We start from the raw sequence: 23791 nt of genomic DNA on the forward strand, positions 1-23791 counted from the left end.
GCAACAAAATAATAAAAAAAGTTCAGTCCTTGTTAATACAGCGGTGATTTAAGGCAGAGCTTCACTGGAGCCTCAGGTCAGACTCTGCAGTGAGTCTGTGGTTTTTGCTCCTCCGAGCTCTTCCAGCACAGGAAGCCAGGCTGTACTGTGAGGCTGTGGGTGTCAGTGTGATGAGGCAGCTGAGAGCTGAGCTGTACAGGGAGACACACAGGGAGCCCAGTATTCAGAGCTCCAGTGCTTCACAGGGAGACACAGGAGAGCCCAGTGTTCAGAGCTCTAGTGCTGCACAGGGAGACACAGGAGAGTCCAGTGTTCAGAGCTCTACAGGGTGACAGGTCCTCTCCCCACACAGCTCTCTCAGTGTGTCTCTCAGGGCTGAACAGGTGGGACTGTTCCTGTCAGAATGGAGGCTGACTCTCAGAGCTTCAATGTCAGTATGAGGAGAAGCTCTCAGACCTGACTGCTGCCAGAGCCTCTGAGCCTGAGTGGCCATGAGCACTGAGCTCCTCAGCAGCTGAGAAAAGCCTCCTGTCTCCTGTGCTCACAGTGTGGTTGAACACCTGCACTGTCTTCCTGCTCCTTCTCTTCTCTCTCCCCTTTCCTGTCTCTCACGCTGTGTGTGCTCTTGTCTGTCCATCTCTCTCTCCTCTTCTCTCACTCTGACAGTCTGTGCAGAGTATCTGAAGGGGATGTTACATTGCTTGGCAAAGGAAAAGACTCTCAGAGGCAGAATAAAACAAAAATATTTTCTCCTCTCAGTCAGATTCACAGCTCAGACTCACACACAGAGCTCTGAGTCCCTCAGTACTTTACCCAAACTCCTCCCTCCTGAACAGACAGAAGCTCATCCCCATCCTTCTCTTTATCCCGACAATTCAGAACCAGAGGACATTCAGACAATCAGTGCTGCTCCATGAATAATATCAGACAGAACAGCCTGGACTCAGGTCACATCTCCCCCTTTTCTCCTTCCTCACAGCCTCTTAGTGTCAGAAGTGTTTTACTGAAAATTGAGCAATATGTGTTTATCTCTTATTATTATTTTTACTGATTTAATGAACAGCAGTATTGCCACTCTTATAAGTGTAATATGATTATCAGCAGCAGCAGACTGATGGTCTTGTCTACAATAGTGACCAGTTGACCAGTCTGTACCTCTGAGCAGTGGGACTCAGATCACACAGAAGACCTGTCTGTGTGTTATTCCACACCAGCCCTGGGATACAGCGTCTCCCACACGTCTCTCACGGAGTCTTCTAAATATACAGTTAAACAGATAACAGTTATACAGTTAATTCAATTATCAAACTGGCTGAGGAACTGAGAGCTCGAGTTGAAATAAAACCAGGAGATGCTCTTCAACCTCCAGGATCAGGAGTCTGATCCTCCTGGCTTCTGTTCTGTGGAGATTCGTGTAAAACGCTTAAAAGCGCTCATTACAGGAACGTGTGCCCTTTCTCTTCTGCTGTACGGGAGTATGCTATACAACGCATTAGTCTGTGAAGTAAACTATTTTTTTGTTAATAAATTGTATTCCTCGGTTTGTCGGTCTCCTTCTCCAGCTGTTATGAATCGCCTCTCTTCACAGCCTGGTGTTTTTTCTTTTGGAGATGTTACAGTATATCTGTAAGAAAAGCCCCCCGGGCTCCGGACAGGAGTCTCCTCCAGCGGAGACGCGCTCTGCTCTGTCAGAAAGAGCGCTGTGACGTCACAGACACCAGCCAGAGCGCCGGGATCAGAGCGCGAGACCGCGGGAGGCGCGCGGAGCGCACGGAGGAGACTTATTGATCACTTATCTATCGACAACCAATTAATTCAACTGAAGAACCGTAGAATAATCGATTAATTTCACTGATTGGTGAATACTAATTCTTTTCCCGTTTTGACCCTGTTTTAAATATCTAGAAAACAGTCAATACAGCCTGTATCGATCAATTTCAATAGCGCCTTAGTGTTAATAATGTTCAATCCAAAATTAAAGAATTATTATTCAAATGATTGTTTAGGAATTGTATGCTAGAGTTTATAAATTATATTCCAAGTTGATAAATTCTTAAAAACTATATTCCAAGTTGATAAATTTGTGTAAGTAAAAGCTTAAATGCATTTTTCCACTGTTTACAAATCATATGTATGGTAACCACGGCGACAGGCGAAACGTCACTGTGCACTGCTAGGTGTTTCGCCTTCGTCACAAAGAGCGGTGTGACGTCACGGATAGCAACTAATACTAATATTGTCTTCATGTTAATATTAGTGTGAGTACAATCGGTAGTTTTAACATTAATGCTAGTGTTCATGTGAGTATTAATGATGCTAGTGCTACTGATTGTTTTAATGCTAGTATTCCTGTTAATATTAGTGATAATTATAGAGATAAGGTTAGATTATTTACACTAGTAGTCATGTTAGTTTTATTGATAGCATTACTGTTATTATTAGTATTATAAGTGTAGTAGTATTTTGTGTCAGTGTTGGTGATGATGATAGTGTAAGTCTTAGTGATAGTGTTACTGTTGCGATATAATTGGTATTTGTATTAGTGTTATTTATAGTGTATTTGTAGTTATGAGCATATGTGTTTGTGAGTGTGTGGTGTATGCGAGGAGTGTGTGGTGTCTCTCAGTGTGTGAATTTGTGTTTGTGAGTGTGTGGATGTGTGTCTATAGGTATTCGTAGTGTCTATGTGTGTGTCTGTGAGTCTGTGTAGTGTCTGTGTGTGAGTGTTTGGATGTGTGTCTGTCAGTGTGTGATAATGTGTGTGATTGTGTGGGTGTATATCTGTGTGTGTGAGTGTGTGTGAAGTTGGGCTTGGGCTCCACTGGTGTGTCTGACAGAAGTGATCCATCAACAGGTGTTGAGGTCCAGAGCTGTTTGCGAATGGAACCACTTTCTAGAGTCCAGACCCACATCCACAGATCTGTGAGTGCCCTGTTTTTATCACTATTACTAGTAATGACAGCAGTAGTAGTAGCAGGAGTATTAGTATCAGAATTAGTATAAGAATCTGAAGTCATGGTGGTAGTAGTAGTAACAGTAGTAGTATTAGCAGCAGAAGCAGTAACAACAGTGGCAGTTGGATTATCCAAGCAGTTACTTCAGAAACTACGGTTTTACACATTTATACTCTACTTTTCTATGCATGTTTTGTAAAGTGCCTTGATGCTCTGGATTAATTAAATTAAATTTATTTTTATATAGCGCCTTTCACAATAACTAGGTTGCCCCATGGCGCTTAACAAAGGAAGTGACTGTACAGTGGATATAAAAAGTCTACACACCCTTATTGAAATTGCAGGTTTTTGTGATGTTAACCCAGAAATCAAGATAAATCATGTCAGATGTCTTTCCATCCTTAATGTGACCTTGCAACCAACAAAATTCAAGAGAAAAATTTTGGAAAAATAATTGAAACTAATAAACCTACAACACCCTGGTGAACCCCCCCAACCAATACTTTGTGGAAGATCCTTTTGCATTTATTACAGCAGTAAGTGTTTGTGAATAAGTCTCCATGAGCTTTGCACACCTGGACTTTGCAATTTACTCTGTAGACAAGCAAATCTGTTCAAGGAAGAAACTCAGTTTAGTGAACTACTGGTGAATTCAGCACAGGTTTTGTCATCACTTGTCAGGATGGCTGAGTGGTCTAAGGTGTCAGACTTAAGAACTGATGTCTTTCATCTTGGTTGGGTGTTCTGGTCTCCAAATGGAAAAATGGGATTAAATCCCACTTCTAACAGCTACTTTTTTATTTTGTGTGTATTGTTCCTGTCTTATTGTGCTGACAATGACAATAGGAGGAAAACAGAGAAACCGCTTATCAAGAACATGATGGGCAGGAAAATGCTTCGTCAACACTTAAATGTGATTAGCAGAAAGGAACTTTTAGATGGGCTACAATTTCTGCCTTAAGAACTTTTTGAGCTGTCTGTAAGTAAAGAAAGATTTCCGGTAAGGCATGCATTCAAAAGTCAAAGACCGAAATATAAAAGCAGCAACACTGCGATTTGTGAGTGTTCTGTAGTGTTAAGATCCACAGGTTTCCATGCTTCTTGGATTTCTTAGCCCAAGAAGTGATTCCTGTTTCATTTTCTATTCACCAGTTCGATTTGCATTACGCTCCTCAAACCTCAAAACCGAATAACAAACGCTAATCAAAGTTGCACAAGGCCTACACTACTTTGCCCCGTCTTAATACCATAATGTGAAATTAAGAAACAGCAGTATTTTGACAAAGTGCGGTCTTCAAACAGTAAACGCTCAAGTGTTTATATTTACTTGTGAGCAGACCAACCTTGATTTAGGAAAGCCTTTGCTCCCCCCTTGCTTTAACAACGATATCTGAATCGAGCCCCAAAGTGGTAAGAAAGCTGAATTACACAAAGCACATAAGACATTGGGTTGTCACTGTATGCTATCACGTCCTGCTTGCACTGTCCTACTAAAAGATTAGAGGGATCAGAAAGAACACAAATGACCCTTGAATCCACAATTCTGAACTTAAGGGTCAGCTCTACCGACTGCACCTCTCTTGCTCCTCTACTACAACAGTGATATTACTAGCGTTGGTTGAACATGGTATAGTAGGCTGACAGCTGAAACACATGGCTCACAAGCAGTGACAGAACCATTATCATATATCACTGCAGCATATTGGTTTGGGAGCAGGAGTAACTATCCCATGTAAACATGTATGCCTCCATTAACATCGTATAGTAGGTGGACTTTTGGGCTATGAGGGTTCAAACCCTGTCCATGCTTCTTCATTCTGCGCCACGTTTCTTTATCTAGGTCTTCAAATTACTTTGCAAAACATTGGTTCTTGTTACTCTTTCTCTTAAGCGGAAGATTGGTAGTTCAAGCCAACCTAGAGGAGCACGTCTTGTGATTCCCATGTAAGCATAATATCTGCTCAAACTCGATTATTGTTCTCAGTGACACCTTAAACATCTTGATATTTGCAAGAAATGCAAATATTGTGCACGTTTCAAGCTACAAGAAGTAATCAATTTAGTACTTAAGTGAATATGATCTGGAATGCTCAATAATGACCAACATCAGCAGCTTCCAAGAAATTAATTAGAATTTGATCTTCATACTCACCTTGCATTCTCAGCTATAATACTTCAAAATTACAGTGTAGATTTGGTGGAGAACTTCACAAGCATTATTAGGTTTGGACTGTACAATTGTATTTTAATATCTTGGTATATGTACCTTCATTTTAATATACATGTAACCATAAATGCTGTTTAGTATATTGTACTTTTGTTGTACTTTTTAAAACATTTTACCTGAGGACCCAAGGGGACTGTTATATCTTGTGATACATGCAAGACATCTGTAAAAGAAGGTGAAATTTTAATAAAATTGGTGATTAAAAGAAAACCACAACTTGTATGATATTATCCCTCGATATCGAAGATCAATTGAAGGATTTGAAGAAACTATCAAAGAAACAACAGCAATACCAGATGATTTGGGTTTTGAACCAATGATTACACCTCAATAATCAATTCATCCTCAAAAAAAAGAAGAGACAGGCATGTTTTGAGCCTCATAATGATCCTCTTCTGGATCCACAAGAAACGTGTTTTGGATGTACTTATAACTTCCATCAAAGAGAGATCTCATCAGTTGCATGCAATTGAAACTTTTGACTTTTTGGATGGTATTGAAAATATTTTTAAAAAATAAAATAAACAATTTTCCAAAGAAGATCTCATGAAGTATTGCCAGGATCTATTCTTAGCGTTTGGTAGTGATAACACTGCTGGTATTGATGGAGTAGAAACGTACGATGCTTTGACAGGATTTCTGAAGCGAGAAGTCCTAGAACACCGCCTATAAATGAGCTAGGATTCATACCAAGAAATACTTTTTGTTTTCCACCCAGAAGGCTGCTATTGCATTACACATCTTGTGAAGATTACCAGTCTTGGTAGCTTCTGGGTGTGATTTTCCAAAACCGAAACTAATAACAAAATTATTTAAGATGCACCATGTCCAAAAATTGTAAATCGAGACTAGTATTACTACAGAAGAAAATATTTAACTGAAATATTAATAAGACTATGTAAGTATAAAAAGTAGAACAATTCAATTTATATAACTTATTTTTTATTCTTATTAGAAATGGGCTCACACACCGGAAGACACTAACGTTTATCTTTGTTAGAGTGTGTGAATAACAGTTTAACCCAAAATGTTTGTAATTTGTGTAAATTGTGATTTTGTTAAAATTCAATAAATCACCTATCAACAATAAGAAATTATTAAGAAAGTAAACATTATTTTATTTCATAAACTATAAAACATGAAGAGAGTTTACAGGTCATATCCTTCGCTTTGTCTTTTAACTTAAGCATTCAGGATCCAAGCCTCTGTGCGGATGGTTGTGTTTCTCTTGTAATATCTTGTAATCATCAAAAGTTGTTGTTTAGTCCTTTAGTCCTTCAAGAAATCCCGGGTGAGATTCAACAGGTGTCTTCTTCAATTAGTTCAAATCATTTGTTGTAGTTAACAGAACTAAATGCTTTGGAGGTACATTTAAAACAGCAGAGCAACACTGTAGCACTTCGTGTGTGACTGAACTTAATTGTGTAAACCTGGATCTCTATGAACATGAGCAAAGAGTTCTCACTCAGCAGATTTCGATGTGAGCACAGTAATATAAAGCACTTGGAGATGCCAGGGACTTCATACATGCAAAGCATGCACTCTACCACTGAGCTACATCACACACTGAGCTACAGGACACACGCACACATTTTCTGTACAACTCCAGTGATAAAGCTCTGTAAATATTGTAGAAGAACCTAAAGGGGTGAAACAACGCTCCAACCACAGTAATGGTAACAGGAAGGATCATGTTCTTATTTAATGTCCTTTTGAGATGCCTTGTCGATGCACACAGGCGTTAGAGCTGAATAATGTATTTTTAGTGATGTTTGTAAAGTAAGATGGAACATGTTATTTCTATACCAGGAAGAAAGGAGCAGACTCTTAAACTTTAAGAGACAGAAATGACACCTTATCATAGCTAACATTAATTAAAACGACATCACAACAAAAGAGTCGAGCCTTGAGTGAATCAAATTAGTTTTCATTGGATGTCTGTGTCTTCATAAGTTTGTAGGTGAGAGAGAGGTTTGCGAAAATGTGCAGGTGCTTCTTAGAAGTGTGTTGGTGGAACAGGGGCCTTCCAAATAATTGAGCTGGGTTTGATCACGGCCAGTGCATCCCCAAATCTTTTCAAGATAATCTGTCATCCGGTAACATCTTTTGAAACTAGCATTCGAGGTAGGAAGCGTGTTCTTAAACACCAAAAAATCCAATAAGGAAAAAGCAGACCTCTGGACACAAGATGGCAGTGCGATATTAGAATTCCTGTGTTCTTGACGGATTCAGACTCCTTCTCAGATGTCCTTGCTCGACAACTAACTTTGTAGTTGAGGAAGAGCAGCTCGGAAAATACCCACTCAACAAGTGAGTGCATTGGTTGCAAGGAGCTGTTTTTTTTTTCCTCACAGTAATCATTATTAACCAGAAACAGCAGCACAGGAAGGTCACATTTGTGATTATGTCACTTCTCTGCTTCAGCAAGGTCAATAAAAGACTCTGAAAGTAGTAAAGCAAAACTGAACTCAAAATCATATTAGGAATTCTGAGTGATATCTCCATACAGGTAATCCAACAGAACGTTGAAATATTTGAATATCATCTCTCTGTATATTGCGCTGCTTTTAACCCAGAGTAAAACTATTGGATTGAAGGAATGCTAACCGCTGGGTTAAAATGTATAGTTGTTATTTGGAGAAATCTGTAAACTCGTGATCTTATATGTTTTAAAAGACAGCACAGGAAAAAACAGTCCTGATTATTTTCCGGAGACGGAGCACTGATGACCTATCCGAGCTAATTGATAAAACCCACCCAGTGGATACTCTAGCAGAACGTCAAAGAACATTCACCTTTGTATCCAAAGAAACCACAGGAACAACATCAGGAAGCACAATCAATTCCCCTTTTAAATCTTTCCTGTAAGGTATGCTATGTGAATTCATGAAGTTAATCTTCTGACCTCTTTTGATCATGAACAAAGTACTTCTAATGGAGCGCTATGTTCAAAGATTTAATAAGCTTTACCCCTGCCAACGATTTGGCGTGAAGACAGACAAAAGCAGCTCACCACCACAGCCAATATTAAATGTACTTGCCGGTACACTATCATGTGCACTGCCTCAAAAGTGATCTCGGCAGATGTTGTTCCCTACATAAAGCTGAACGTGCCAAAGAGAATTTCTGTTGAGAAAACAAAATATTTTTTCTGCCTTGATGTCAAGCCTGTCTTTTAGAAAGTCTATCTCTAAACACGTCCCGCAGCCTAACAAAAAGCGTTTTTACTGATCGTATTGCAGGTCTTAAAACATTAACATTTGGCAGCAGTGGGATTCAAACCCACGCCCCCAGAGAGACTGGAGCCCAAACTCCAGTGCCTTAGACTGCTCGGCTACAATACTGTACCTTCCTCCATATCCATCTTCCTCACATTGCTGACTTGGACTGGGGGTCTTCAGCTCTTGTCGTCGGATCTAATGATATCATGTGGAAGTGACTGCACCTTCATCTTCCGAGATGCTTTCAATAGCACAAACGCTACTTTCACCGGCCCAAACATAGCAATAACGAAGGAGGTGGGTTTCATCCTTTGTGCTGTTTGTAGGGGCGCAACTGTCACGGACGTCCAAAAGGACTAACCGTGGGGAGCAGGAGAGCGGAAAAAGACCCATATGCGTAGCGGCGAGACGGGAAAAAGGCCCGGGCTCATAGTGCAAAGAGTTCAGGATTGCCGTATAGAAACCTATGCCCTCAGGGAGCGGACGTGGGGCGCCCTGGTGCTAGGCGGGTCTCAGGACATCCGAACATCAATGCTGAGCGAGGACAGAGTGCAAGACCCGGAAATATATAGCCCAAGGGAAAGAGAGGGACAGGAAGGACAGCAGACCGGAAACTAGGGATAGGACAGAGAAGGAGCGCCCCCTGGCTGCAGAGGGCGTGACAGCAACTCTACGGTGATCTACTGACTTGAAGAGCAAAAATCAAAATCCTCTGCTACTACTATTGCTTTTTTCATAGTTTCTTCAAATCTTTCATTTGAACGTAGATTTTGAAGGATATTGATGATAATACCACATAAATTGTGGTTTTCTTGTGATCGCCAATTTTATTCAAATACCAGCCTTTTTTACAGTTCCTTGCGTGTTTCACAAGGTATAATAGCCCCCCTCGCATCCTCAGCTAACATTTTAAAATTACAATAGATTATACAGCATGCATGTTTACATTTATATTAAAATTAAAGTAAATATACAAGAATACATACAGTGCTAACCCAATAATTCTTGTCAAGTTCTCCAACAAATCTGCGTTGTTATTTTAACATGTTTCAGCTGAGGGTGCAACAGGAGTATAAATGAATTTTCACACCAGCCATTCAAAGACCAAATTCCATGAGTGAACATTATTTTCTCAGAAGTTGCCGGCATTGGACTTGGTGGTATTGAATTATGTCCACAACTGTTGTAGTAGTTCCTTCTTGAAGTTCGACACGTGCAAAGCACTCGTAATATCATAGGTGTTAAAGTTCACTGAGTCTATTCGAGTCATGGTGTGTATCCCTGCCTATCACTGGAAGACGGGTAGCTTTTTTACACTCAGATTCCAATCTTCAATGCTTTGTGGGAGAGATTACATAACTTTCATTTTCTCACATTTTCTGACGACTGTTCCAAAGGGGCACCCTGTCAATTCCGAATACTTTTCAAAAATCTGCCTGCATGTTTGATTATTGTCATTTAATTTAGAAAAAGTTCAATATTGATCATAACTAAAGAAAATAATGATCACGAACAAAAAAGGGATAAAGATGCAAGTCGATCTTGAATCACAGCTGGGTGACACGGGCTTCTGTTCTGATATGGTTGTACGAGAAACAGGAGGAATCGCCAATCTCCTATAGAACATGAGTTGAATCAGGAGTGAGACATTTCATATACTCGTGCATATGTCAACGCCTGACCTACATCGTAAAACTAACATTAAGTTGTCAGAGACATTCATTTATGTACAAACAAGAGACAGACCAAGTAATAATTCTACATTAGTTCAGGTGGGTAAACCTTAACTAACTAATAAACCTATTAATAATTCTACATTAACGTGTCCTACACTGATCAGACTAATTGACATGGTCTGATTCAGAGCCTGTGCAGTTCGTGCTAATTACAACAAGGACAGTTCTGAACCCTCATCACCGACCTGAGCACAAGTTCAGCTGTTCTCCAGTTTTGTTACGCATGGTTTTTCATTGCAATTGAGTTCAGAGCTGGAGCTGATCTCCAGACAGTACAGTGTTTTGGGTAAGTTGTCGAAATTCGCATGAGGCTGCAGACAACTTACCCAAAGTGTTTTCTATAGCTTTCAGGTGGAGTTCATTTATATAAAAGAATGTAAGTGGTATAAACGCAACAAGCCAGACGGCAGGCCAACCTATAATTTTCTGACGCGAGGCCTGACGCGTTATTCATTACGCCACTGACCCTGCTATTGCAGTACTAAAAAAACACATTTTCTACATTTATGTCTGTTTAAAAATCACTCTAAAAAAGACAAAGGGTTTGTGTGTCGCGCTAAAAATCCTTCGGCTGAGACGTAAAACCGAGGTTCTGACTCTCTGTGATCATTCAGGAGAATGGTGGTGGTGGAGGGGAATCCCCATTACCTGTAAAGCGCATTGAGTGGAGTATCTAGAACAGCGCTATATAAGTGTAAGCAATAATGATTATTATAATGTAAAATGCAATAAAAAATAAAAAAAATATCAAACTTTGATTCAAAATAGATTAATGTAAAAACTGATAAAGCTAATGCTTTTTTCAGGGCTATATCTACTTTTTTTTAAAAAGCTAAGTCTGTCGCGATCGTGAAAGTTAGAGAATGTGTTCCAGCGGGTGCCTTCATATCGTGAGCGTCAGTCTCGCCCGTAGCTGCGAGAAAGTTAAAAGCGCACAAGTGATCTGTCTTTCGTCAAACTAATTGCCGGAGCAGTAAGACGCAGAGCACCATCCAGCAGCTGTAGACGATGTTCGGGAAGAGCTAATTCTGTTTTTAGCACAGGGAGTGAGAATGAGCTCAGTCCGGCTCCCAGCAGAATCCATCCTGGTTTGGTAACAGTGCGTCTGAGGCTCTTTGGATCGCAACGTAAAAAAAACAATTGCTCACATCGTGTGACTTCCACGACAGGAAGGAAAGATATCACTTAAAAAAATCAGAACTGAAGATTTGGATCCTGGGCCTCAATTTGATCAAATTATTAAAATAATAATTATCAAAATATCAGATTGTGTTTCTGCAACATTTCGTGCACAGTACACCATTTTAATCTAAAACAGTCACAACGAGGGCTTTACACGCAGTCTGGGGTATTTTCCCCTTTTATATTTTTGCCACTTTATATCGAACCTGTTATACTCCCAGATGTGCACAGTAGCTTGTACTTAATAAAAATGTACAATTCACCACTGGTATAAACAGATGTGTGCCGTGTTTGCCTTTGTAAGCATTTGTTTAAAAAATAAGTTCACAATACGATAAAAAAACAGAAAGCACAAACTTTATAATACAACGATACAAAATCAATACCAAATCATTATGCCAATTAAGTACCTATCCTTTGAAAACAGAGAACACCTTTATATCTACAAAAAACTTGACATTGTATGTATTTTTGAATTACAAAGCAGACAGAGTAGTCCCTTAATTCAAAGATCAGATCTTGGCCAAAACAAGACAATCAGACGTGGGCTGAATTCGGAACAGGAACCTCTACTTCGTCGTTTATTGAGCTTTTGATCGATGTCTGAATGAAACAGATTCGCTTTTTTATCTCTTTGATTAAAGTACACAAAAATTGTAAATATTGATTGCAATATTGTATATAATGTATAATTTGAACTACATATTGTTCAGGTGTGAATAATTGTATATTTTAAAAATACATTTCTAAAACAAATCATTGGCTTTATTTACTAGTTTCTACACCTATAAAAATCTTTCTTTGATGTATAATAGCCCTTTAACTATATATGTATAATAGTCCTCTAAATGTATCCGTATAATAGAACTCCAACCATTTATGTATAATAAACATATAATCATAGATGTCTAATTGACGTATAACAATATACGTATATTAGAATTTAATTCTAGACCAGTTACGGAGCAAATTTACACGTCTAAGGTATGCGTTTAATAGTCGTATATTCTACATCTTTTGCCCACTGGGATGTGCCGATTTTAATTTAACAAAGCTAGATACACAGACAGTTTGTTTCTTGAAAGCGTGTTATGTAAAAAAGAGAAAAACGAAAATATATGGATGACAATCTTTCAAAGTTGAAGATTTTACTTTTGAAAAATTGACATTTTATGTATGCAGATGCATTCGCTGGTTTTAGAACTTTGCTGTGCTTCCTGAATCATTTTTCAGCGTTATAAAGTGGGTGTAGAGGGAGCGATCTCTTTGTAGAGCAGTTGACAGGCTGGAGATGTTCAGACTACTCTCGTTATTTCTCAAATGTTTACATCATTTTTCTTTCACGCTAGGACGCAACTGTGTACATGGGCTTGGTTTTCGTTTCACTGATTCTCATTGAAGATTTGGGAATTAACGACGAAAGATTCAGTTTGGCAGAAGGTTTGGTTCACAATGGTCTTGAAGACATGCCCATGTAGAGCAGCGTGTGATGATTTGTACTATAAAAGACCAAGTGCTCAAAGTGACGTCTGCGTTTACCGTTGAAACTTTTCATCTCGGGCGCACTTTTAGAAAACAAAGATAGAGTAGTTGTGTTGTATCACCCTAAGACATCTGTTAGCGGAGTGGCGCAGCGGACCTGTGCTGGGCTTGTAACTCAGAGATTGACTGATTGAAACCATCCTGAGCTATGTACATTTTATGCACGATTGATAAGCACACCATCAGTTTAATGAAGTACATTAAAACTGATTTTTATCTCGTGTGTGTGCAAGCTTCACACTTACAGTACTCTTTAATCTTTGCCAATAGCAGATGCCCAAATGTATCTTTGGTTGTTCTGAGATCCTTGATAGTTTCCTCAAATCCTTCAAATGAACATCCATTTCAAAGCAATTATGTTTAATTTTATTACAATTAAGGTACATATACAAAATATCAACGCACATTTGTATAATGCTCATTTAATAATGATTGTCAAGGATTATCAAGTTCTCCAACAAATCTGTGTTCTAATTTTAAAATATTTTAGGATACAACGGGTGTATAAATGAATTCTCCTGACAGCCAGTTGAAGATAAAATTCCACACGTGAAAATGGTTTTCTTGGACATTGACAGGTACTTAATTGTTTACTTGTAGTTCCACATGAGTAAAATAGATATTTCCTGCAAATTTCCAGAGGGCTTGCGAAGAAATCCCATCAAGCTTTAGCAGAGATTATGGTTACAGCGGAACAGTTTGAAGCTCGTCCCTTAGTGGGTTTGAACCACCAGCCCTTCATTTAACAGCTGCACAGAGACACACTCCCGTTGCTTTTTGCCATTCACACGTTTGTAGTTAAAGAATTATAAAATACTGACATTTTCCTGCCAGCCGGCAGTATTTCTTCTGCACTGACCATGAATAACCAATAACTTTATTTCATCTTTCGCAGTCTGTAATCCTTAGAAAAGGAAGTGAATACTTGTATTAAGCTAAATCAAGCCGACGGAGATGCACTGCCGTTGTTTTTCTCCACTTTTCATTGAAAGGAGAAAAATCACTGACATTTTCTTGCGGTATTTCTTCTGTCCTGATTAGCAAGACTTATATTTTATCTTTCAGAAGTTGTATGAATTTCTTGAAGTTCAGAAACAACTTGTTCCACAAAGGAAATGAACACTTGGTTCAAAGTAAATCAAGACGTATGTATCTCTCGCCGCGTGTGCTCTTATCTGTCCATATCTCTACTTTTCTCTCACTCTGACAGTCTGTGCAGAGTTTCTGAAGGGGATGTAACACCACTTGGCAAAGAGAAAAATTATCAGAGGCAGAATAAAAAATCATTATTCTCTTCTCAGTCAGATTCACAGCTCAGAGACAATCGGACAGAAGCTCCATACTTCTTTTTATCCGTCAATCCAGAACCAGAGGACATTCAGACAATCAGTGCTGTTACATGAATAATATCAGACAGAACAGCCTGGACTCAGGTCACATTTTCCCATTTTCTCCTTCCTCACAGCCACTTAGAGACAGAAGAGCTCCTGGTTCTCCTCTCTGTGAACTGGGCTCAAGACTCACTGATCTGTCAGCTGTGGACTCTGTTCCAGGTCAGAAGCAAGAAGCTTCTATTAACCCTTTCCAGGACCTCCAGCCCTTCAGTATTACTTTCTTTACTGTATGTCAGTCTCCAAACATGTTTTATAAATGTTTTATAACACACGTGAGTGTGGAATTATCTTTTTATGTAATAAACACAAGTAGTGACACTTTGGTCAGTACACTGTATATTGATTATTAGTAGCCGATGGGCCGATGGTCGTGTCTACAGTAGTGACCAGTTGACCAGTCTGTAGCTCTCAGCAGTGGGACTCAGATCACACAGAAGAAGACCTGTCTGTGTGTGATTCCACACCAGCCCAGGTAATCACCAGCTCTCATATGTCTCTCACAGGTGTCTCACAGTCTTATAAATTTACAATTAGATGAATTATTGTAACAGGTAATCAGACTACCTATGGAACTGAGAGCAGGCTGGAAATAAAACCAGGATACACATTTTAACCTCCAGGATCAGGTTCCTGATCCTCCTGGCTTCTATACTCTGATGATTCGTTTAAAACATTTAAAAGCACTTATTACAGGGACTTGTGCTCGTTCTCTACTGCTCCACACGGGTACGCCTTGTAACACATTAATCTGCGAAGTAAACTATTTTTTTTCCTGTTTAATGAATTTCATTCCTTGGTTTATCACTCTCCTTTTACAACTGTTATGATTCGCTTCTCTTCACAGCCCGGTGTGTTGTTTTTTGGGGGGGATGTTATATCTGTAAGAAAAGCCCCCCAGGCTCCGGACAGGAGTCTCCTCCAGCGGAGACGCGCTCTGCTCTGTTACAAAGAGCGCTGTGACATCACAGACACCAGCCTGAGCACCTGGATCAGAGAGCAAGACCGCGGGAGGCACAGGGTGCGCACGGAGGAGAGTTATTGATCACTTATCTATCGAAAACCAATTAATTCAATTAAAAAAACGTAGAATAAACAATTAGCTTCACCGATTGGTGAGTACTGATTCTTTTTCTGGTTTTGATCCTTTTTTAAATATCTAGAAAACAGTCAATAAAGACTGTATCGATCAATTACCGTAGTGCGTTTAATGTAAAAAATGTTCAAACCGAAATTAAACAATGATTATTCTTATTATTATTTAGGTAACTGTATCCTAGAGCTAAAAAAATATATTCCAAGTTGATAAATGTATGTAAGTAACAGTTTACATGTATTTTTTCCCGTGTTTATAAATCATAAGTATGATAACCACGGGGACAGGCGCCATGTCACTGTGCGCGTCTAGGTGTATCGCGTTCGTCACAAAGAGCGATGTGACATCATGGGTAGCAACAAATACTAATACTAGTGTATTCATATTAATATTAATGAGAGTACAACTGGTTGTTTTAATGCTAGTGTTCATGTGAGTATTAATGATGATAGCGCTACTGATAGTTTTAGTTTTAATGTTCATATTCATGTTAATATTAAATATAATTATAGTGTTACTGTTAGAGAATTAACAGTAGTAGTAGTAGTTTTAATACTACTGTTATTCTAGCATTACTGTTATTCTCTTTGGGGGAATTAAAAGCACACGTGGCGAGTGACCTCGTGGTGCAACGGTAGCATGTCTGACTCCGGATCAGAAGGTTGCGTATTCAAATCATGTTGAGGTCAGCTGATGTGTTTGCAGGTGCTGCTGGTGCTGAACCTGGAAATTACACCATGCAGTTGAGTTTTAGCTGTACACCACATAAGTAATCTGAACGAAATAACAGCGCAGTACAGAACTACCAGTCAGGAGCTTATGCAGCGAATCATCTTGAACACGGCAAGAGAAAAGGCATACTGCACATCTGCGAAACATCACGTCCGACTTTAGAGACAGTGATATCAGAGAATGGAAGTTTCAGACCTTGTTTTTTTTTACAGGTTCAAGCAAACCTGAAAGTTAGAAAGTGTTTGGTCACTTTTGTATGAAAAAGTGTCTGAAGCCTGTAATTATAATTTGCCCTTTTTTAATTGTGGTTGAAATCCACTCCCATGTACCAAGACCTTACAGCATATTCATGTTTACTTAAATGACGGACTATTGGACATTAGTTGGTATTTTTTTTTTTGTAACGATTTGCTATTTCATGCAGGAAAGAAAGGAACCCAGACCCAACGTTTGCTTTCACGTGGGGTTCATTTACATAATGGACATCTATTTCTGAGGAGCCTGATTTGAATCACACAACCCCGGTAGAAGTCGAATCGACAATCTTATAAACCGAAATCAGATGCGTTATCCATTAAACCACTAGCCCGTCATGCAAATTAATTGCACCATGGTGAGTTCAGTGCCGCTACTAGTAATACCCCACCCCCCATCTTAAATTTCTAAGTGAGAAACGCGTTTTCTACATTTTTTTTAGTTTTAAAAAATCATCACTTTTAAGCAGACAAAGCCTTTATGTGTCGCTCTGAATTTCTAATTGATTTAGAATTCCAAGACAAAAGCGTTTCGTTCCACAACGGCGTGAAATGATCACGTCTTTCACTCTACTTCTACTTAATAAAGCAGATCTTGCTAGGTGAGCATTTGCTCCGGTAAATTAAGTCACTTTTCATGTTAACTCACTTCTTCTAAACACAACATTTCCCGGTGCATGTTTTCTCCATGAAAAAAGACATTTTCCCTTACATGATTTCTTGTTTTGTTTCATCGAAGTGTACAGAAAGAAGAAAGAAAGGAAAAGTGTCGTTAATGAACTCTGTCCCCCTTGGGAGATGTCAAGTGCATTGGACATGAAAAGTGCCCAATAAAAGCCATTTCTCTTCATTTCTCTTACGGTCAGGGCTCCTGTTCCGTGTAAAGGAGGCAGCTTGCTCAGGGCTACGTGAACGCAGATGGCTCAGAGCGGTGTGTCCAAGCAGCTATAAAAGAGGAGAATTCTGCCGGCACCGTAACTGAGTCGGTTTAAGTACCTGTCTCGTTAACTGGAGATCCTGGCTCCACATCCCAGCTGTGCCTTTCTTCCTGTCTTTTTGTGCAGAAACTACCATCTTGGACAACCGCATAGGGCTTGATTTAGTTTAAAGCATGAATGAATACATTTCCTTTCTGCAACAACTTGTTTTTCAAGAAATTCATACAGCTTGTGAAAAATGAAATGTAATTCTTGGCTATCAGAGCAGTAGGAATATTGCCGACTGGCAAGAAAATGCAAGCAATGTTTATTTTTTGACCGGAAAGGTGCGAATGGAGAAAAGCCTCTCTCATCAGTCTCTGTGGCGCACTCGGCGAGCGCGTTCGGCTGTTAACTGAAAGGTTGGTGGTTCAAGCCCACCCAGGGACGATCTTCTTATTATTGTCAATGTAAACACTGTCTCCGCTAAAGCCGAAACCTTAACCCACTTTATATTTGCAGAAAATGCGAGTCTTTTGCCCGTGTCCAACAACAACACTTGAGACCGGGGAAGTCCAATAGTGATCAACACCGCAACTCCCCAGAAATCCATATTCACCCTTGGAAAAGTATCTTTGAATGGCTGGTGGGAGATATCATTTATACTCCTGTTGCGTCCTCTGCTAAAAGAGTTTAGAAATACAACGCAGATTTGTTTGAGAATTTGACAAGCACTGTTACAGTACATTAGCACTGTGAAGTTGGATGTTGATATTTTGATATATTTACCTTAATTTTAACATAAATGTAAACATACATGCTGTACAATCTATGCTGTACAATCAAACACAGGTATAGTTTGAGTCTCATGCTGATCGTCCTGTGGATCCAAAAGAAAATGTTAAAGCTGATACATTTTCGATTGGAATTTGCATCTAGCTACAACGTCCCTGGATAAGAGATTTTATTAGGTGCGTGCAATCGGTATCTTTTACTTTATGTATGGTAGTGGAAATAGTTTTAAAATTGTTTTCTAAAGAAGATTGTATTGCCAGGACCTGCCTTTAGCGCTCAGTAGCGATGACGCTGTTGATATAGATGGAGAAGAAATGTAAGATGAATTGATGATCTAAGCTAAAATAGCCCTAACACGCCTCCTGTAACAGTGTTTGTATTCATAGCAAGTAATATTCTTTTTCAAACCTGAACGTTGCTTTTGCATTAAGTGTTATGTAACCATTAGCGGTTTCGGTAGCTTCTGAAGAGCGCACTTTTCCAAACTGAAGCCTATAAGAACATTATTCAAGACACACCATGGCCCAGAATCGTGCATCGGGACAAAGATTAACATCCATTGAAAGTATTCCCAAATAAAAGATTTGACCGAAAAATTAAAAGAGTAGGCAAGTATTAAAACAAAACCATAACTTCTTGACTTCCAATCTCTTTCCTGGTTCAGGCCATGTAAAATGACATATTCAGTGGACTCATGCCGAGGTTGTGAGTTTAAGCCTCACCTGGAGAAGCCTGGTTTTCTGTCTTGACAGGTAAACAGTGTTTTGTGTTATTTGCTAAATGGAGAGAGGATTCTGTGTTAATTGTGCTCCTCCTGGGAGAGGTCAAGATGAGACGTTCACCAGGCTGGTGGTAAATATCCTGTCCAGGAATATCGGGGCTGTAGGGGGTCAGATCTATAGATGTAGTAAACACATTAGTGGAGACGGTGTGTCTGCTCTCCGTGAGAGAGCCGGGCGGGAAGAATAATCTGTGGTCTGGGAAGAAGAGACCCTTGTTGGAAGAGCGGCGCTCCTCACAGGAGAGAATGAAAACAATCTTTTTCAGGGACGCTGATTTTTCTCTTTGGGTGAATTAAAAGCACTTGTTGCAAGTGACCTCGTGGTGCAACGGTAGCGCGTCTGACTCCAGATCAGAAGGTTGCGTGTTCAAATCACGTCGAGGTCAGCTGATGTGTTTGCAGGTGCTGCTGGTGCCGAACCCGGAATTTACACCATGCAGTCGGGTTTTAGCTGTACACCACCTAGGTAATCTGAATGGAATAACAGAACACCCAGTCAGGAGCTTATGCAGCATTTCATCTTGAACACGACAAGAGAAAAGGCACACTGCACATCCGCGAAACATCACATCCGACTTTAGAGACAGTGACATCAGAGAATGGAAGTTTCAGACCGCTTTTCTGTTACAGGTTCAAGCAAACCTGAAAGTTAGGGAGTGTTTGTTCACTTTTGTATGAAAAAGTGTCTGAAGCCTGTAATTATAATTTGCCCTTCTTTTAATTGTGGTTGAAATCCACTCCCATGTACCAAGACCTTACAGTATATTCATGTTTACTTAAATGACTAACTATTGGACTATTGGACATTAGTTGGTGTTTTTTTTTGTAACGATTTGCTATTTCATGCAGGAAAGAAAGGAACCCAGACCCAACGTTTGCTTTCAGGTGGGGTTCATTTACATAACAGACATCTATTTCTGAGGAGCCTGAATTGAATCACACAGCCCCGGTAGAAGTCAAATCGACAATCTTATAAACCGAAATCAGACGCGTTATCCATTAAACCACTAGCCCGTCACGTAAATTAATTGCACCATGGTGAGTTCAGTGCCGCTACCAGTAATACCCCACCCCCATCTTAAATTTCTAAGTGAGAAACGTGTTTTCTACATTTTTTTTTAGTTTTAAAAAATCATCATTTTTAAGCAGACAAAGCCTTTATGTGTCGCTCTGAATTTCTAATTGATTTAGAATTCCAAGACAAAAGCGTTTCGTTCCACAGCGGCGTGAAATGATCACGTCTTTCACTCTACTTCTCTCTTGTAGTAAAGCAGATCTTGCTAGGTGAGCATTTGCTCCGGTAAATTAGGTCACTTTTCATGTTAACTCACTTCTTCTAAACACAACATTTCCTTGTGCATGTTTTCTCCATGAAAAAAAGACATTTTCCCTTACATGATTTCTCGTTTTGTTTCATCAAAGAGTACAGAAAGAAGAAAGAAAGGAAAAGTGTGGTAAATGAACTCTGCCGCCCTTGGGAGATTGGACATGAAAAGTGCCCAATAAAAGCCATTTCTCTTCGTTTCTCTTACAGTCGGGGCTCCTGTTCCGTGTAAAGGAGGCAGCTTTGCTCAGCCAGCAGACTCAGGGCTTACTGAATGCAGGTGTCTCAGAGCGGTGTGTCCAAGTGGCAGTAAAAGAAGAGAGTTCTGCTGGTGTCGTGGCTTAGATGGTTAAAGCGCCTCTTTAGTAAACAGGAGATCCTGGGTTTAAATCCCAGCGGTGCCTTTCTTCCTGTCTTCTTGCATCGTTTATTGTTATAGACAACATGCTTCTGCATTAAGTTTAATGGAGGTGTTTATTTCGTTTTTGGCACAACTTGTTTTTCAAGAACTCCACACATTGCGAAAGCTAAAATGCTTGTCTTTGTTATCAGTTCAAAAGAATTACTGCCAGCTGGCAAGAAAATGACAATGATTTTTTTTTACTTTAGCCAAAAATCTGTGAATGTGGAAAAATATGACATGTGTCAGTTTCTATGGCACACTCAGTCAGGGTGTGCTTCAGTTAAACACAACGTTCGTAGATCAAACGCACCCAGAGACACACTTCGAATTAATCCGATCTAAACATTACCTTCTCTAAATGTGATTGAGTTTCTTTGCACGTCCTTAGCCATCTTGATGTTTGCAGAGATTTTCAACTTTTGACACGAGTCAAACTACAAGTAAATAGTTGAGTACCTATGTCAATATCACCGGGAATGTGAATATAAATGTAAACATCAATATTTCTGCTGTCTCCTGAGAAACACAAGTATAGAGTCAAAACACAATAAATAATGCTAGAAAATTATTCAGTTAACACCCAGATGTGACAAAACACATTTAAGACTTACATCCCCTTTAAATATGTATTTCCTTAATATCAGTTCTCTTCCCTCCCCAGGATACCTGCAAATTCACTATATCATATTAAAAGCTGTGTGTAAGTCTTACATGTGTTCTGTCACATCTGGGTGTTAAATTAATAGATGTGTTGTGTTATTTAATATGATTTGACTCCACGCTTGTGTTTCTCGGGAGAAAGCAGAAATATTGGGGATTTGCGGCTACAGAAAATAATGTGAACTTTACAGGCAAAAGTTAGGTTACGTTAAAGAAACAAAAACTTATTGTCACCCTTTTCAACTTGATTATTTAAGACATTTGTTCGGAATAGTATATCTTCTCGTGTCTGTGGCTGTTATCCTACAATAACGGTGGTGAAATAGCAGGAATGTGCGGAAAGAATCGGAGATAGAACAGAAGACTCATCTAGTCGATAGTACCGGGGTAAAGTTAGCTCGAAGTTCGAAAACGATTTTGGCACGCCTGTAGCGCTTTCACGAAACCTCTTAGAGTTGCGAGAATGCTTGTTTTGTGTATAAAATACATTGTGGATGCTTTCTCAGCCTTTACTTTGTCGTTTTTATGACATTTTTTTGACCAAGCACGCATATTCTTTTGTCCATATCTTCGCGATGGAAGCACAGAATGCTGTCAAACCAAATGCATTTTAAAGACCACGACTTGTGGATATTTCCACACTCTTTACATCAAACTATCAGTGAGCTAATTATCTTTTTTAAAACCTCCGGTTTTTCATCGATGCGTAATTACGCACGAACTGGAACCCGGGGGACCGCTGTGTGCACACGTTCACAACGCGAGAAATACTGTTCAATACGGCTTCGTGCGAAAAACCGGTATATGACCATAGGAAGCAGAACAGCGCAGTCTCCAATTACCCAGACTGTAAGCACGGGAATAAAGCTTTGTTTGATTTCTGAAACCCTTCCTTTACGTCCTGTTTTCATTCAGGTAAGGGTCAACTATATTCACAATACTACTGACAGCAGGAAGATAAAAATATTCTTTACTCAGCAGCTTATTAAAAACAGCTCCCATGATGTTCATACCGACTTTTTACACAGAACACTGACACAGCTTTGTGTTCTGAATCTCTTTTTCTCTTGCTTTTATTTAATGTGGCACAATGCACTGGGATAGGGGTATTCTGTTCACAAACCAATAGCATTTAAACCACAGCACCCACAATGCTGCAGGTAAGTGTTTTGCACACTAAGCAGGTCATCTGACTATTCCCAGCTTTGTTTTGGGTTATGGAACCTTTATTTTTTTATGATTTTCTGAAGATAACACTACAGGTGGGATGGGTGGGTTGTCTTCATGGCTCAATAGCATTTCAAATACAGCACCCACTCTGCTGAAACCAAGTGTTTTACACACCAGACAGGCCCCCAAACCTCATACAACCTTACTGTAGCTGTGGCCCCTTTCTTTAATTTTTTATGATTTTCTGAAGATTACACTACAGGTAATACACTGGGACAGGTGGGTCGTCTTCATGGCTCAATAGCATTTCAAATACAGCACCCACTCTGCTGAAACCAAGTGTTTTACACACCAGACAGGCCCCCGAACCTCATACAACCTTACTGTAGCTGTGGCCCCTGTCTTTATTTTGTAATGAGTTTCTGAAGATAACACTACAGGTAATACACTGGGACAGGTGGGTCGTCTTCATGGCTCAATAGCATTTCAAATACAGCACCCACTCTGCTGAAACCAAGTGTTTTACACACCAGACAGGCCCCCAAACCTCATACAACCTTACTGTAGCTGTGGCCCCTTTCTTTAATTTTTTATGATTTTCTGAAGATTACACTACAGGTAATACACTGGGACGGGTGGGTCGTCTTCATGGCTCAATAGCATTTCAAATACAGCACCCACTCTGCTGAAACCAAGTGTTTTACACACCAGACAGGCCCCCGGACCTCGTACAACCTTACTGTAGCTGTGGCCCCTGTCTTTATTTTGTAATGAGTTTCTGAAGATAACACTACAGGTAATACACTGGGACAGGTGGGTCGTCTTCATGGCTCAATAGCATTTCAAATACAGCACCCACTCTGCTGAAACCAAGTGTTTTACACACCAGACAGGCCCCCGAACCTCATACAACCTTACTGTAGCTGTGGCCCCTGTCTTTATTTTGTAATGAGTTTCTGAAGATAACACTACAGGTAATACACTGGGACAGGTGGGTCGTCTTCATGGCTCAATAGCATTTCAAATACAGCACCCACTCTGCTGAAACCAAGTGTTTTACACACCAGACAGGCCCCCAAACCTCATACAACCTTACTGTAGCTGCCACCCTTTCTTTAATTTTTTATGATTTTCTGAAGATTACACTACAGGTAATACACTGGGACGGGTGGGTCGTCTTCATGGCTCAATAGCATTTCAAATACAGCACCCACTCTGCTGAAACCAAGTGTTTTACACACCAGACAGGCCCCCGGACCTCGTACAACCTTACTGTAGCTGTGGCCCCTGTCTTTATTTTGTAATGAGTTTCTGAAGATAACACTACAGGTAATACACTGGGACAGGTGGGTCGTCTTCATGGCTCAATAGCATTTCAAATACAGCACCCACTCTGCTGAAACCAA

General features: G+C 39.8%; 1 non-coding gene and 1 pseudogene across 1 annotated transcript; both read left to right on the plus strand.

Moving 5' to 3' along the window:
• The window catches only part of LOC138242769 (zinc finger protein 271-like), a 735173-nt pseudogene that overhangs the window by 424243 nt on the left and 287139 nt on the right, over positions 1–23791 (plus strand).
• trnaw-cca (transfer RNA tryptophan (anticodon CCA)) lies at positions 19143–19214 on the plus strand. Its single transcript has one exon. It is a non-coding gene; the product is annotated as a tRNA-Trp (tRNA).

Source organism: Lepisosteus oculatus, chromosome 14, assembly GCF_040954835.1.
Source record: "Lepisosteus oculatus isolate fLepOcu1 chromosome 14, fLepOcu1.hap2, whole genome shotgun sequence".
Classification (NCBI taxonomy): domain Eukaryota; kingdom Metazoa; phylum Chordata; class Actinopteri; order Semionotiformes; family Lepisosteidae; genus Lepisosteus; species Lepisosteus oculatus.